Source organism: Protopterus annectens, chromosome 1.part2 (genome assembly GCF_019279795.1).
Source record: "Protopterus annectens isolate FY-2018-M chromosome 1.part2, PAN1.0, whole genome shotgun sequence".
NCBI lineage: Eukaryota > Metazoa > Chordata > Ceratodontiformes > Protopteridae > Protopterus > Protopterus annectens.
In genome coordinates this window covers 896,944,021-896,960,712 of record NC_056727.1, presented here as the reverse complement: position 1 = coordinate 896,960,712, position 16,692 = coordinate 896,944,021, and the positions used below count along the sequence as shown (strand labels likewise).

The window sequence follows — 16,692 nt, the reverse complement described above, 5'->3', positions numbered from 1 at the left end:
CACAGTGGCTACATCTACACAAACGTACATGCCAATATGTTACAGCTCCTGCAAATAGGTTCCTGTGATGAACAATGTGATGCACTGCAGTGAACCCCACTACAAGTGAACATGCACATATTGCAATACAGCTAAGCTGAACAATTGTGTGCATGGAAAACTGGCTGCCCTTAACATGCCTAGGGTATAGATGAGCCGCAACATGACAGTTTCACACTCACCAGCTTCAGGTTGATGTTCCCCAGCCACACCGCAGGGATGTATGGAGTTGTGGGGGAGAGTTACTGTCAGCACACAAACATGTGGCAGTGGTACAGGATAATCTGTGTATTTATGAACATGTGCACCCAAATTGCTGACATTCACAATACGTGTGCACATGTGTGCATTGCAAATCCCCACCCACAAATGCAAATTGACCTGACATATGCATACAGGTATGCAAAGGTTGCCACTATAAATGCTACAATTTTAATGTGATGCCCACAAGGGCCTTACCTGGATGGTCCTCTGCTGTGGAATCTGTGCCACCCACCTCCACTACATATGTAGTCATGGTTTCCTGGGAAGCAGTGACTGAACCAAGGTTTGCAAGGAACTCCTCAGTGGCTGAGAGTAGTCCTTGAGTAGCAGGCCCCTTCACCTGTGCCAGCAAGGTCACTGGCCACAGCTGCAGCCTTTTGTTGTGCATTGTGTATGAGGTCTGTGGCATGATGTCAGACCTGTTCATAGCTCCTGTCCCGGTGGCCCCCATTACTGATGTTTGCTACCATTTCTGCCCACAGGGCAGTGCATTGCTGCTGGTTTTGTTGGCTCCTTCTCAACAGTACCTGGTGATGGAGTCTGAGGGCATCAATGATTGCAGCAGTCTCTGCTTCTGAGAGCAGTGGGTTCCATCTTTGCTACATCCTACCTGAAAGATATGAACAGGGGAACACATCACAGGACCACATACATTGGCCAGCATTATGTACAGAGCCTACACATCCACTTTTGCCAGCACTATCCACCGGTAACACCCACATCATACCTCTGCCATCTATCAGCACAGTCTATGTGTAGGTATCGGCAACGTACTGGCATTACAGCATGTGTTGGCTCCCTGATCCTGATGTTTCACATTCCACCCAGTGAGGACCATTAATGTGCATAATTCTCTGTTCATCGTTCACATCACACAGCACATGCCACAGCTGGGGACATTACAGAGATTCCCCACCAGAGAATAGCAGGCCATCAAACATCTACCACACACCTATAGGCTATAAGGCCAGTCCTCAACCTGGTTTCATACATACTCCTCAGGAGTGACCTCACTCTGGCATGCCAGACAGTCACAGACTCCACATTGCTGGGACTGCTGCACGAGCGAAAGTCATGCTCCACTCTGTTAACACTCACACACACACACACACACACACACACACACACACACACACACACACACACACACACACACACACACACACACACACACACACACTTGTGGAGTAGTTGTAGCTGCTATGACTGGAGTGCTGAGGTAATTGGCTAGGCTTAAAATGGCCTGCAAGGGCAGTTAGACTAATATTATGTATGAACTTATGAACAACCTCCACCTGTTGAGTGACCTGAACTGGCCTTGTTGGCAGCGCAGATGTGTGTCCCACACAATCACACTGCAGTGGAATGGGCACCCTGTCCACATCAGGCAGCTACCCTGCCACCAGGAATATCAGAAATAGCCTGACTGCTGTGACAGACTGTATTGTTATGTGTCCACACACATCACTGCCATCAACTGTTGGGAGTCCCCTATGGGCAACGTTACAATACCATGTTACCCAGCCTGCATCCTACGAACAGGTGAGTGCTAATACAGGTGCATGTGGACATCCCTGGAACATCTGAGATACACAATAACAGAGAATAGTGCATATGTGTTGTAGGGTGACCTCCTCATAGGTGTCGGACATCTGTAGTACCCAGATGTTTGTCGAATGTGTACATATGCCTGATAGATGTCCCTGGCCAAGTAGCCGACACACACAATTTGAGATTTTATTTATAAATCTCACACACACACACACACACACACACACACACACACACACACACACACACACACACACACACACACACACACACACAGAGTCCTGGGAAAGGCTGGCACAGGTTTACTAGCTACGGCCTCTTCTGCCCAGACTAAAGGGTAGTTCTGATTTCCACAATCCAGCCCTGTATCAGCTACTCTAAAGCCCTTATCAAAGGGTGATGAATCCTATTGTGTGATGTGCCTATTATCCAAATGGTAAGTGTGACCAAGACCAAGGGTATTGGAGTGGGCTATACAGTATTACCAAATACATATGCAAGTACTCTAAGAGCTTAGTTAGCTCTATACAGACCAGTCACTATGGCAAGGTTTAATGATATTTAATAATAACTAATAAAAGAACAAGACAATGGTCAATCAATACAGTAGCTACAGAGATCAGAGGAATATTTTAAGACAACATTGCAGGGCAGTGTGAAATAAATACAGCAAACATCTAAAGTAATCATTACTATATTCCCATCTATATGTAAACAATTTTACCTTTTCCCTAGTTCCTTACCATTAGCAAGGCAAATGCAGATGAGTGGATATTGTCAGTTACATAGACACATACAACATGCAAAAGCCTTTCTCTGAGACAGGTGTGAAAGTAATAATCAACATTAGTGCTAGGTTAGCTCAGATTACATCAGTCTTTGTTACTTGTCTTCACTTCCCAGGCTAACAGCAACTAACATACCTTTTAACATCTTTGCATCAGAAGTAAATATCTTTCTGATGTTTGTGTAGAACTGAAAATCATAACACAGTTATACATTTACCTTTTCAACCTAGTAATTATTTATGTTTCAAGACAATACAAAAACCTCTAGCTGTAGACATCTATGTCTGCTTGCTGCACTGAAACCGAGATAACACATTCATAAAACGAGTTCAGCTTATTTTCTTGAGGTTTTCCAACTTGTCTCTGTATGTTCAAGGCTTTGTGCATCTACTATTTATACGTACATTTGCACAGGTAATACTTTATATACATTTCTGTTCTTTTTCACTATGGTACATTGTGGTTACACTCTTGAAGATTAGTCATACCGCACAACCTCTTAGAACAAGACATCTGGACAAAGGCACAAATAAAGGGGGGGGGGGGCAAAGGGACAAAAATAGTGACACTTTTTAAATATTTCTCTTACAAACTTAGTTGATAGAATAACACGTTTTGCATTCACAAAACTTTTCTGAAGGATATGACATCTGACATTCAAATGTGTGCTATTACTTTATGACTTTAGTCTTTAATAATTTGCCAGTGATTTGCCAGAAAACAAACACAACTGTATGAGAATATGACTAAAAATATGAGGCAGACATGTGGCCATCCTGCAAAAATCTGTACAGTTGAGAGGTATGAGCTCAGTACATAACATACAGTTCAACCATACTTCTGCACCAGTTGTTTAATATCCACATAACATACTGTATATAGTTCTCTTGCATTTGTATCATATTAATATTCACAAGTGACATATAATTATTTACAACATCCCAGTTAGCTGGGCTGGCAGTGTCACAGTCAATATTGTACAACAAACTATCCAGAAGTAGTCATATGTGACCTGACCATTGCTGGAGTGACTCATGGGCCAGAGCTGTGATCTGTGTCACTGCAGACAGAGCCATCAGGGATGGCCGTAGGTGCTGGACAGTAGACTAAGCAACATGTCAGTCTAGGACGTGTTGTTGAGACCTAATGTTTAAATTTTTATTTTCCATGACTGCATCCCCCACCTGCATTGCATTACATGCTTAATTGTATGACATGCCTGATATAGTGCTGTACTCCTTTTTCAGAAGAAATCCACTTGTAATTTTGCAAAGAATCACAGTCTGTCTTAATGAAGAAAGTGTCAGTCCTGTTTACCATAGGCAGAGGCTTGCCTTTTGTAGGTAATGCTCATGAATAGGTGATGACCTGTGCACCAATCTGTGGCTTCCACTTGCTAATTTCATACAGAACAGCTGGGTTGCCATTCAATTAGCCAATGGCATGACAACACAGTGCTATAATTAAGGGCTTCATGTGGGCCTTGCCCCTTTCCTGGCCTGTGAGGAGGACATTATTGAGGTGTGGGTGCTACAGCATCACGGAGGGTAGGTGGAAATACTGTCCACTGTTTGGACTGATTTGTTATGTCCACAGTTTTGCATGCTATGTCTGGCCATTGTTAACAGACTTTCATATTTTGTAGCAGTGTACTGTGTAAATGTGTGTTGGGGTGAGTAAGGAGACAGGCAGATGTCACTGTTATACATCCTTTTCTATCTGACTGTGCATGCTGCTACAGTTGATGCTGGTCTATCAGCTGTGTATGTTTCTAGGGGGAGACTGTGACACATGTCCGTTAAAACCTGAACTTCCCCCCAACCCTTTTTGTTTGCCTGTTGTGTGGATGCAGCACCTATGGCCTGCTACAGCCCTAACATTGTAGCAGGAATCTGGACATACTGCTGCATGTGTAGCAGGCCATAGGTGCTGCATTCTGGCCATGAGTCAGACTAGGGATTGTGAAGACATTGGGGGAGAGCAAGCTGTTACTGTCAGTGAGGGTACGGTGTTAGCTGTTGTGACCTGGTTGAGGGTACCCATGACAGTCCAGGTGAGGCATGTGCCTGTGGTGCATATGTTACATAATAGTACCATCCAGAGAGTGTTAGGCAACATTTAGTACACATATTCATAATTGTGAAATGTGTCGCACCCTGCAGGCCTTTAATGTGCTACTGTGGGTGGCAGTGACTGCGGTTGGAGGAACCTGTTTTGCTGGACATTGCAGGGCTCAATTATTCCTATGTTGTATTGCCATGCATGTAGTTGTCATGCCACAGACAGGGCTTTGGGCCAGGACTGTGGGTATCTAGATGAGACAGATGCTAGAACTGTAACAGATGGAGCTACCAATTCATTATTATAGCAGGTGTGTTTGTAAGACATATGTGCATACATACAGTGTGTAACACAGGATTAGCATGGACATGTGTATTCTGATGGGTATGACATGTGAGACGGAGCTGTCTGTCATGCTTTTGTAACCTCAATCTGCACTAGTTTGCCAGTATGTGAGCACACAGAGTAGGTGTTATGAGGACTCTGCCATAAATGAGGGGCAGAACTGTGGATATTCAACAACAGTATGTGCATTTGTCAGCTCTACCTGATATCGTAGGCCTCCTGTATATCCAGCAGCATTTATTTGTCTGTGTACTGGTTCTGTGTCTGTGTCAGAGGCCCAAGTACACTGTGATTTGGGCCACTATATATAGGAGTAGTGTGGGACAGGCAATCAGGATATGTTTGTAAAAACATTTGCTATAGACTAGAGGTCAGTTGGCTTACTGGTATGTTTTCCTGAGTGTAGTTCAAATGGTTCTGGATTCATAATTTGGTAGTGATGCTTTTTTCCCTAAAGTTACATCCCTGTAGTGTATGACATATTTTTCAAATGCATCAATAATTCCCCAGAGCTGATTTGATGTAGTGGTGTGTTGCTGTGACTCTTGTTCAAAAGGTCCTGGATTCAAGAGTTTGCAGCTTTTTTTTCCCTAATGTGACATCACTGCACTGAATGATATATTTACAAAAAAAGGGCATTAACTTCTGCCACCTAGTTTGGCTTAGTTGAGCATTGTTCTGACTCTAGTGCATAAGATCCTGGGTTTGGGACTTGGCAGGGAAGTCTTTTTTTACCTACTGTTAAATGAATGTAAGGCATTATATATTTACAAAAGGATTACTAATTCTCACAGCTGATTTGATGTAGTAGTATGTTGTTTTGACTCTAGAGCAGAGGTTTCCTGGGCATGAGACTTGGCAAGGCTGCTTATTTTGTTGCTGGGCAGAACAGTGGCTGAATGAGAGTGATTAAAGTGGCTTTAAGTGGGTTTATGCATTTGGCGTGACTTTGTTTAGCAGTGCTTATTCCCGCTTAAACCCGCTCTAATTCCAAAAAAAGAAAAGAAAAAAGGGGTGATAGGAAAGTGGTGAAATGGGGGCAACAGGGGGAAAACATTATGAAAGACAGCTAGGAATGTGCAGGACAGGTGCAGGAAAGGACCATAGCTCTCTGTTTCTTGTGTAGCAACAGCTATGAATAATGTGGACAATTTGGAATTTAGAGCCTCACACCCCACAGGGAGGGGTATGGGTGCCATACATTTGTTGAGTAATTCAAGGGTAAAATGATTAACAGCAGTGTACATGGGACAAAATGGAGAGGTATGTCTGGGACGAGATTTTTTTGTGGGGACAGATGCCCCCCCCCTTTTTTTTAAGGTGAGAGTGGGATGCTGGGGAAGGGCTGTAGGTATGTTTGGGGAGGTAAGCTGGGTAGGAGAGGTTGCTTTTGCAGACAGACAAGACAGCAGATGGGGCGGTGTATGACACATGAGGGGGGTAAACACCTTAGGATGGGGAGGGTAGTTGGGAATCAGATGGTCACGTGACCCCAGATGGAAACAGTGAGACTGAGTTCTCCGCACATGGGCAGTCACCACTGCCCCTTCACAGCCCCAAAGTTGGCTGTACTGGGGGTGGGACAATAAGGTCAGCCTTCCCCCCTGAGGTGCACCAGTCTGCCCTTGATCTGGTGCAGGTGGACATCCAAGTCCCTTTGTATGACCCTTTGCACCATACCTCTGAATTGGTGTCAGGTGACAAGGTCCTCTTCATGCCCGCACCCATGGGGGAATGGGCCCTGTCCTCTGACACAGTTCCACCCAAGGATGGTGCAGGACCAGCAGACCAGCAGAGGAGGCAGTTTGAGGTTGGGACACAGACATGCTGGGAACCAGTGCCGCAGACAGATGAGGTGGGACAGGCGTATCTGCTGGGATCTGCCCACGCAAAAGTGCTATGGTGTTGAGGTTTTTCATAGTGTATTGGTTAGTCATGAACAAAACATTTTAACATTAGTTATAACAGCATGCATGGGTGTTCCAATTAACCCACCACAATAGAATTGGAAAAATTGCATGGCAAACAGAACACATGCATAAATAGTATGCAACCATTTGAATATATGAACAATAATAGAACACAAGTCCCAACATTAGGTTTTGAGAACAACATACCCATAGTATATAAATAATAATTATTGATGCAGATAAGGGGTGGGAGGAAAAAAAACAGTCCATTACCAACTCTATAGGCTTATATTTTTCACAACAGTACTACCTGAGGCCTATAGCTACTGTAGCACATACATACCTGTTAATCTGTTGACCTGGAATGCTATGGGGCAAGCCATGACAACTCTAAGTACATGAATAGAGGGGACTCATACATGTCAAGGTTACATATATGACTAACAAGGTGTACCCTGCACTGATGTTGTGTGAAAGTGCTAATGGCATACTTCTGGATTTATATCTATGTCCAAGGTTATTGGCAACAGTGATCACTAGCAGTGACAGCGTGACACTTGAGAGACATGTAATGGGAAGAGTGCATAGTGTATATAGCTATCCTGCTGTCATTTGTAGGCATGGGGCTGGGCACTGGAACATTTGTACAAAGTTTATTAGTATACCCTTCATGCAGCTAATACAAACATTTCTTTACCTGTGATCCCTGTACAGAAAATATCTAACACTACCTGACAGTTTCTACAAATACTCAGGATTACTTGTGTGTCACTATGAACACATCTTTGTACCAGTCCTTGGATTCAAACCGTGTTGTGTGTGTGCAAAAATTAACAGCAGGTATATCAATTGCTTATCACACTGAGCTACTGGGGAACTGCTATTTGCTACTTGACTGATTTGTGCCTAAAACTCACTGGGTTACACATTCTGACCTTGTAATATAAATGGAGTGTCACAGTGTCATGCATGATAAGTTAGTTAACTGTGTATTAATATTTTGAATGCAGGTGTACACATTTAAACCCTAGTAAATGTGATTATGTGCGATCTATACAGATCATAGTAGACTGCTGGGTAGCATACCCGACCCATACTCATTTGCACATCATATATTTGCAGTGCCTACCTATTATAGTCTCATACTTGCTTACATTCAGGAATACATGTAGCTGAAATGCAAAGGTTAACACAAGACAATGCTGCAGGGAACACACTATAATACATTACACATTACTATTCAAGGTTTAGATCTTAGTGCAGAACATATATCACTTTTCATTGTATCTTGTTTTACAGCTCCACATCTACAGTTTGGCATAACAGCTGCCTAGCAGACAAACAGCAGTGCATTCATGCTCTCATAGCCATATTTGCTGTGGAGCACCTGTACACTTGTATTTCTTCAACAACAGACCAGATTAAACACAACAGTTTGTGGGAATAAGCTTTATTTAGAGTGACATGACAAAGTGGTTTATTACATTGAAAATTCTAAATTCAGTTATACTGCATATCCTGTAGCTGATGAATGTATGTCAGTTATTACTTTCACAATAGCAAGTACAGTATACTTTATTCACAGATTCATTCCTACAAAGTATTACTACAGTATTAGCTTCCTTTCATCAATAGCAGGTTGTTTGCTGCCTTCATCTGTATTACATACCTTGCATTAGTCACTTATATCATTGTTGGTCTAACAACACATGTATTCAGTACACTCAGAACACACTATACCTAATGGCAGTAAACAATTACACTTTCTAATTTATTGGACTATATAGTGCTGCGGTAGCATTGTCGCCTCACAGTTATATGTTGCACATTCGATTCTCAGTTAGAGTGTCTTCTGTGTGTTGACATGCATGAATGGGCATTCCTTCGTTGAAGGTTGTACATTAGGCCCGGCAAGCCAGCATGTAAAAATCTACTGCCAATCATTAGTGGACTGGAGTTCCGCTGTGGCGACCCCTAACCGGGAAAAGCCGAAAGACAGTATATATATATATATATATATATATATATATATATATATATATATATATATATATATATATTACAAGTTATATCTGTACTCACCACACTTGACATAGCCTCACCAGTCATCCTGCATGAGCGTCAACTTTATGAGCACTCTTCTCTGCAGCTGTGGGGGGAAACACACATTTATGCATACCTGTCTATCAGATATTCATACTACAATTTAATAAATCACCACTTGATATACTTATCTGTGAGCACTGTAACACCCCCCAGCACTGATTCAATATCCTTGTACATGGCCCCCCCTCAGTAGCGTGCCTTCATTAATATGCAAGGCGTGCTGCCGAGAGGGAGATGCAGACACGGACACCAGTCACTCCATGTAGAAATAGCACTGTTCCTACACTGAGTTTATTAAATACGGAGGAATGAGTCAGATTCCAACATGAAGAGAGTCATGGCTTAGTGGTAGGTCATATAGACTAGTGTTACCAAGGTCCTGGGTTCGAGACTGACAGTGGGAATTTATTTGGGGATAAATGTATCTCCAAACACCATCATACTAGGTGATTTCAACTACCCGAATATAGACTGGGATCACTACTCTAGCCCCAACAATCTAGCCCAAAGGTTCCTAGAGTTCATAAACTCAAATGCCATGGAACAACTAGTCACCATTCCCACAAGAGGAGATAACATACTAGATCTCATCATCATGAACATGGGGTCACAATGTTCAACACCGGAAGTATATCCTTCACTGGTGAGATCAGACCATAAACTAATCTCACTGGAAGTCCACATCCCGCCCCCACTTGAGATAAAAAAGACCACAGTGAAGAACTTCTCAAAAGCTGACTTCACACTTCTAAAGGCTAGTGTGGTCTCTGTTATGGCCCCCGAGACTGCGGAAACCATTACTCAAACTGCTGAATCACTTACAAATGCCTTCTACCAGCACTTACAGGACTGCATGGATCAGGCAATCCCAAACAAAACAAAGACCCTTTGTACCAAAGGCAAGCGTCCAGTTTGGTGGACCCCAGCCATAAACAAGCTCTACAACAAAAGGAGGAAGCTACTACAAGATAGAGCAAAATCCTTAAAAGGGAAAACACCCTTGATCGTTATAAGTAAAAAATTAAGATCTCTCATAAAATCATCCAAGGCAAATTTTGAGAGAAAAGTTGCCAAGGACTCAAAGGACAATCATAAGGCCTTCTTTAGCTATGTTAGAAACCTGGGAGGAAACTCCCAGATATGCTCAGAATTAGTTCAAAATGATGTAAAAATTACTGAACCTACAGACATTGCCAACATACTGGCTGACAGGTTCAGTGCAAACTCCCCCCCCCAAAAGGTGAGATATCTATACCAGAGAATTATAGCCCCCCAAACTTCTCAAACGCTCAGGTGAGAACTGCTCTCTATAAGGCAAAAAACACAGCATCCATGGGACCAGATGGTGTCCCCGGATGTGTGCTCCACGAACTCAATGAGGAATTAAACCCGCAGTTAGGGCAGCTGTTTAATCTTAGCCTTACCTCAGGATACGTGCCTAAGGAGTGGCGTACGGCAACTGTGGTCCCACTTCACAAAGGAGGTGCCTCCACCGACCCGGGAAATTACCGTCCCATCAGCTTGACAAGCTTGATCTGCAAAGCTATGGAGAGGATCATAATGGAACTCATAAATAAAGACACAGGAGACTTGCAGACTTTGGATCCGACCCAGTTTGGCTTTGTCAAGGGCAGATCATGCCTTTTAAACCTGGTGGACTTTTTCAAATCAGTCACCAAGGCCATTGATGAGGGAAAGGCAGTCCACACAGCCTACCTCGACCTGGCAAAGGCTTTTGACACAATACCCCACTCAGGTATCATTGAAAAACTCATCAGCTTAAATGTAAACCCATACATCACAAGATGGGTTGCAAATTGGCTAAGTGACAAAACCCACAGGGTCAGAGTTGCTGGCGCCATGTCAGACTCAAAGCCTGTCACAAGTGGTGTCCCACAGGGCTCAGTCCTGGGCCCTCTCCTGTTTGGCATCTACTTTTCAGAAATACAAGCAAACACAGGAGGATTATGGCTGACAAAATTTGCAGATGACTGCAAACTGGGCGCCATAGTTGAGAACACATCTGACACAGATATCCTTCAGAAGGGTCTTATAGAAATGGAAAACTGGTGCCAGAACCATGGCCTAAAGTTAAACGCCAAAAAATGCATAGTCATACCCTTCGGGAAAAACAAGGTTACCCCTAGCTACCATATAGGCGGCAACCCACTAAGCACAGAAGAGTTTATCAGAGATCTGGGTACCCAGGTTGACAGTAACCTTTCATTTGATACTCATGTGGCCAAAATAGTTAGGAAGACCTTCTACATTGCCCACCTGATCATGAAGGGATTCGCATCTAGATCAAAGGAAGTCATCGTCCCCCTGTACTCATCACTCATCAGGCCAATGATTGAGTACAATGCCCCATTCAGAATGTATCGGACACGACACCTGCAGCAACTGGAAAGGCCCCAAAAGTTCCTCACCAAAAGGATAAAGGGTCTCAAAAATATGTCCTATGCTGCCCGACTGAAGGAACTTCAGCTCTACTCAGTCGCCACTGCCTGCTCAGAGGTGACCTGTGCCTGACATACAAGGCCATGTCCAACCCAGAATTGATGAACATGCTTCACCTCAAAAAATCTAGATTCCTCAGAACTACAAGGGTGGGAGACTTAAACCTTGACACGGTTATTAATAGGACGTGCTGGAGGGACAGATTCATCACCCAGAGACTCCCTATGCTGTGGAACAAAATCCCGGTACATGTGAGGCAGAGCACCTCGCTGGCTTTGTTCAAGAGAAATCTTGACCAATGGATGGGAGATCGCAGATATACCCCAGGGATTATCTCAGTGTCTCTGCTCGACAGAGGCACAGCAAAATAATGGGCATAGTATTCTCCAAACTAAAGGGGTGGCGAAAGCCACAAAACTCTGGCTAGGCTTATAAATGCCCTTGGGCAGATAGCCTAGTATGAACCTATGAACCTATGAACCTAAGACTGGCAGCTCTGTGAAAGGTTAGCCACATGACCATACAGAATGCTAAAGATGCAGTCCAGGAGGAGAGGCATATGCCAATTATCTATGTGCTGTCTGCCAGGTACCATCACCAGGAAGCCTTCTACATGGCAGAGTGATTCAAGCAAGAGCCTGACCATGTAGATCAACACAGCCATCACCATCACAACACAGTAGTGAACACAGCCAAAAGACTGTGTTCATCCACTGAACATAAACATGGTAGGGGGAGCTATTAGACACCAGGGCTTACTGTAAAAGTGTCACAATGACACCATTATCAAAATGGAGATTGGAGGGTGAGGGAGAACACCAGACACCATGAAAAAGGAATAAAAAGTGCCATACTTGCACCTCTGCTACTGCAGGGACAGGGGGTCTGCTGATGTACACTGTACAATGCCATACCAGCAGCAATGTTACTATGGGGATGGGAAGATACACTGTACAATGCCATACCAGCAGCAATGTTACCGTAAGGATGAGGGATACACTGTACAATGCCATACCAGCAGCAGTGTTACTGTGGGGATGGTGAGATACACTGAACAATGCCATACCAACAGCAATGTTACTATGGGGGTGGGGAGATACACTAGATACTAGTAAAGAGTGCACAAAACAGCAGTATGAAGATGGTGAAAACTGGACAACTTTTTAAGTGCCATAATTGCTCCAACCACAGTACGAGAATCAGGGTTGGGGAAGACCAATAGAGAATTAGGGAATATATATAACCATGTGTGTATATGATTGTGTATGTGTGTGAGAGAAAGTGACTGGAGGAGGGTTATCCACTGCCTGAGTGAGAAGCAGTGTAGTACCACAGTGTGCAGATCAGCCCTGATCTCTGCATTACAGCAGTACCTGAGATTTAGGAAACACAGGAATTAGCTGATAATGAGAATTAACCTCATTGTGGCTAGCATGTTCCTGAATTACAAATGGACACATTGTGCTGGAAGGACTTTCTAGCTCACACTAGAGCCTTTAACTAATTCATGGGCTACATGTTGAATACTTATGTATTAGGAAAAGTATATATATAGGTAGAATATATATGTTTCTCACTCACATTTTTAGCTTCATTTGGGGCTCAAGGCTGAACTTGATGAGAATAAATATAATCTAGATTATTGCAATGATGTGCTAAGCACTAGTTTTCAAATGCCATATTGCAACTCGTAATGCTGTGAGAAATTTGTAAGTACATAACAAGATTATCTTCCACATAAATCATAGCTGATTTCATCAAATAACTTAATTTAATTATCAGAAATAATGATTCTGTGTGATATGAAGAACTGTACCCTGAAGACATGCACTTAAAATTATTAAAAGTATTCCACTAACTTAAAACTTCATAGGCAGGGAGATATGGACCACTGCCTTATATGCTTTACATTAATTATGTGGAAGGATTTACATTTGCTAGTCACTGACATTAATGACTGTATGTTATTACTTCTTTTTATACTCTGTAGGTCATTAAAGTCCAACTATTAAGTTACACTCCAACTGCCAATGACACTGCTAAGCTGGGCAATATCTGAGTCAGTTATGTAATTAGAAACTCTTTATTTGAAATGTATATGCCTCATCTGTCAATGTCCTTACTTAAGGTAGACATAACATTTCAAAATAAATGTACATGCAGAATGAAAAAAGCTGGGTAGTTATTCATCTTTTCATAAATCTATTTATATATCTATGTAGCCATATATCTATTTATATTAATATACATCTAACTTTTGACTAACATGCATCCGTCGTTATAAGAAAGTCCTTCTATATTGCACAGCTTATCAACAAAAGGATTGTGTTTAGACCTAGAGATGTCATTGGCCCCATACCTCTCAGCTTAAGAAATCTGGACAAAACCAGAAATAATGGGGAACAAAAGCCTAAAAATAAGGCCAGATTTTAAATGCTGCTCCTATAAACTTAGAAGGTTGTTAGAATAACAGGTTTTGTATTATTATATATTTTCTGAAGGATATGAATTCTGAAACTCAAATGTCTGTTATTAGTAAGTATTATTTAATGACTTCAATAATCAATGATTTGCCAGAATCCACAAATTTTATGAGGAACAGACCAAACATATGAGACAAAAATCTGGACATTCTGCAAAAATCTGGACAGTTGAGAAGTCCCCTTTTACTCAGCCCTCATTAAGCCAATCATTGAATAAATAATTCCTCTTTTGGCATGTATTTGTCTTGCTACATGCAACAACTGGAATGCCCACAAAGATATCTTACCAAAAGGATACAAGGCTTAAACAACATGTCCTACGTGGACTGACCCCAAGCCCTGTCACTATGCATGGAATCCCCAGACTGCTATGAGGTGACCTGTTTCTGGCATACAAGACATTGTGCGACCCATTACGATCAGATTTAATGCACACTAGCAAGTCAAATAGCATCAGAAATGCTCAGTCTAGGGATCTAAACCTCTTCTGCAACATCAACAGAATGGTTTGAATGGACAGGTATATCTTGCAGAGGATACTACTGCTACGGATAGGCTCTCCATCAACATAAAACAAAGTTCACCTCTGTCTATATTCAAGCACCATTTAGATCTATGGATGGGGAAACAAAACAGTTACCCCAGGACTTTTCCGTGTACTACTAATGGACAGAGACAGCTGCTAAATTCTTTATCGCATGCATGGGACCCCACAAATTATCTATGGTATGATCACTGCTATTCTCATTAGGGCTAATATATAACTATCGATCATGGGATGGATAAGAAAAATCGATAACCAAATGGGATTGATTAATTTGAGCACAAAAAGGGAAATTGGCTAGACTTAAAATGGCCCAGAAGGGCAGCTAGCCTAGTACTTACCTATGAGCCTATGAATTATCCTTCATGATTCTGCAGTGGCTCTAAGGAATATAAATGCTGTTTCACATAAATACTCCTGCTGTGAAACAGTCCAGACTTAAATAAGTGGGGGTAGGGTCAGGACATGAAATGCCTTAATAATTCTACATCTTACAGTCTCAGTCTAAAGCAGTATTTTTTATGAATAAACCTATATACAACTTTAGATTCCTCAGTTTATCAACAGTCTTCAAAGTATATACAATCCAATGAAGTAGGCTGCAATTTAAACTTTCTAAGATGGATTTTATGTATAAATATTTTTAGCAGCTTTAAGTCAGTTTTTTGTTGCTAACAGTGATTTTCATCCATTATTTAGCATGTAACCATTTTAACACAGTGCCTATTTTGTCCATTTTGGACATGCGGCCATTTTTATATACAATGCTTAGCGTTCCATCACTTCATCTGCAGCAGAACTATGGACAAAGCTAATTGTACCTTTACCTCTTCTAGTTATTTAAGAAATGTTTCTCCCTATGAAAGCATGCTTTTATTCTAGGCAGGTGCACTGCAATTGAACCTGCCATCCAGAGACTAGCAGGTTTTTTTAACAGCACTCCTCATTTACTTTGGAATAGATATTGCTTGAATAAGTTGTGTTAAAAGAATGGGTATTCAATATCCAACCTAATGAATTCAGTGATCATATTTTTGGAAGATCTCTTCTTCTTTGACTTAATCATTTATGCAAAAGAGACGTGTCTTGTTCTTTTCACAGTGTACAAAAAAGTATGAAATGCCTTATCCAGTTTTGCAGGTCTAAGATGCAAAACCTGCCTTAAGTTAAGTATTTCTATATACATTTAATATCTCTGGCTTAAGTGTCACAAAGGCTTCCATAAAGCCTGTTAAACCTGCAACACCTATTTTACAAAATCATGTGGACTTGCCAAAGGTACTTTTGGTGAAGATAAAATGTTTGAAAACTTCCCCCTGAAACTACCTTCAACGAACATAAGAAAACATTTTTTTTGCAAGGGAGCAACCCTCTGCACCCGTGTGGAGGGAACACCCCCCCACACTTCCTAAATTTATGTGTACCAACTCCAAGGTCGCAAAATAATAGAGAACAAAGCAAAATCCACTGTTGACAAAGTTCAATTAGCTGAACAGTGCTTGCACGTTTTACATGCAGTGACTTGATATATTCCCCTATTTTGCAAATCATCTTTGTCCTACAAGGCTGCACTAACTTTCAGCAATCTGAAAACCACTGTGTATAATCTGTAGATTTTACCTAACCAATTTGATGTCTTTCCACTGTAATTATTAACTGTTACAATTTAGAGAGAAAAACAGAAATCTGGGATTTGATTATTTTTTTTCTTTTGCTCTGAAACCTTCTGAAACAACAGAGATAAACTACTGGAGTGATTGAAGAGATGTTACATGATCATTTTTTCCTCTTCATTCATATGCTATGATGTTTGATAAGTGCACAGAATTCACATTAAAATGTCACATTTCTCAATCATGAAGGCACTGGTTCTAACTTCAAACTTTTTTATTTTTATTTTAACCATTATCTATTTTTCTCCTGTTTTTAATCCAAAATTGGGCAAGCACCTAAATTCCATTTAAGGTACAGGAATAAACAAGAAGCACCACAAATAACTAATTATTTACCATTTTAAATTACAGACTGTTGCAGTTAACAAAGCAGCTCTGAAACTGTCTGCAAAATGGCATATGACTAAGATGCAGTAAATGGTTATTTCTAAATATCCATGTGAATTATTTCCATGAATATTACTCAGA

General features: G+C 41.6%; 1 protein-coding gene across 1 annotated transcript in view; it reads left to right on the top strand.

Annotated features, from left to right (window-relative positions):
• Positions 1-16,692, top strand: part of LOC122791686 (xanthine dehydrogenase/oxidase-like) — a 1,688,659-nt gene that overhangs the window by 941,386 nt on the left and 730,581 nt on the right. The window lies entirely within an intron of this gene.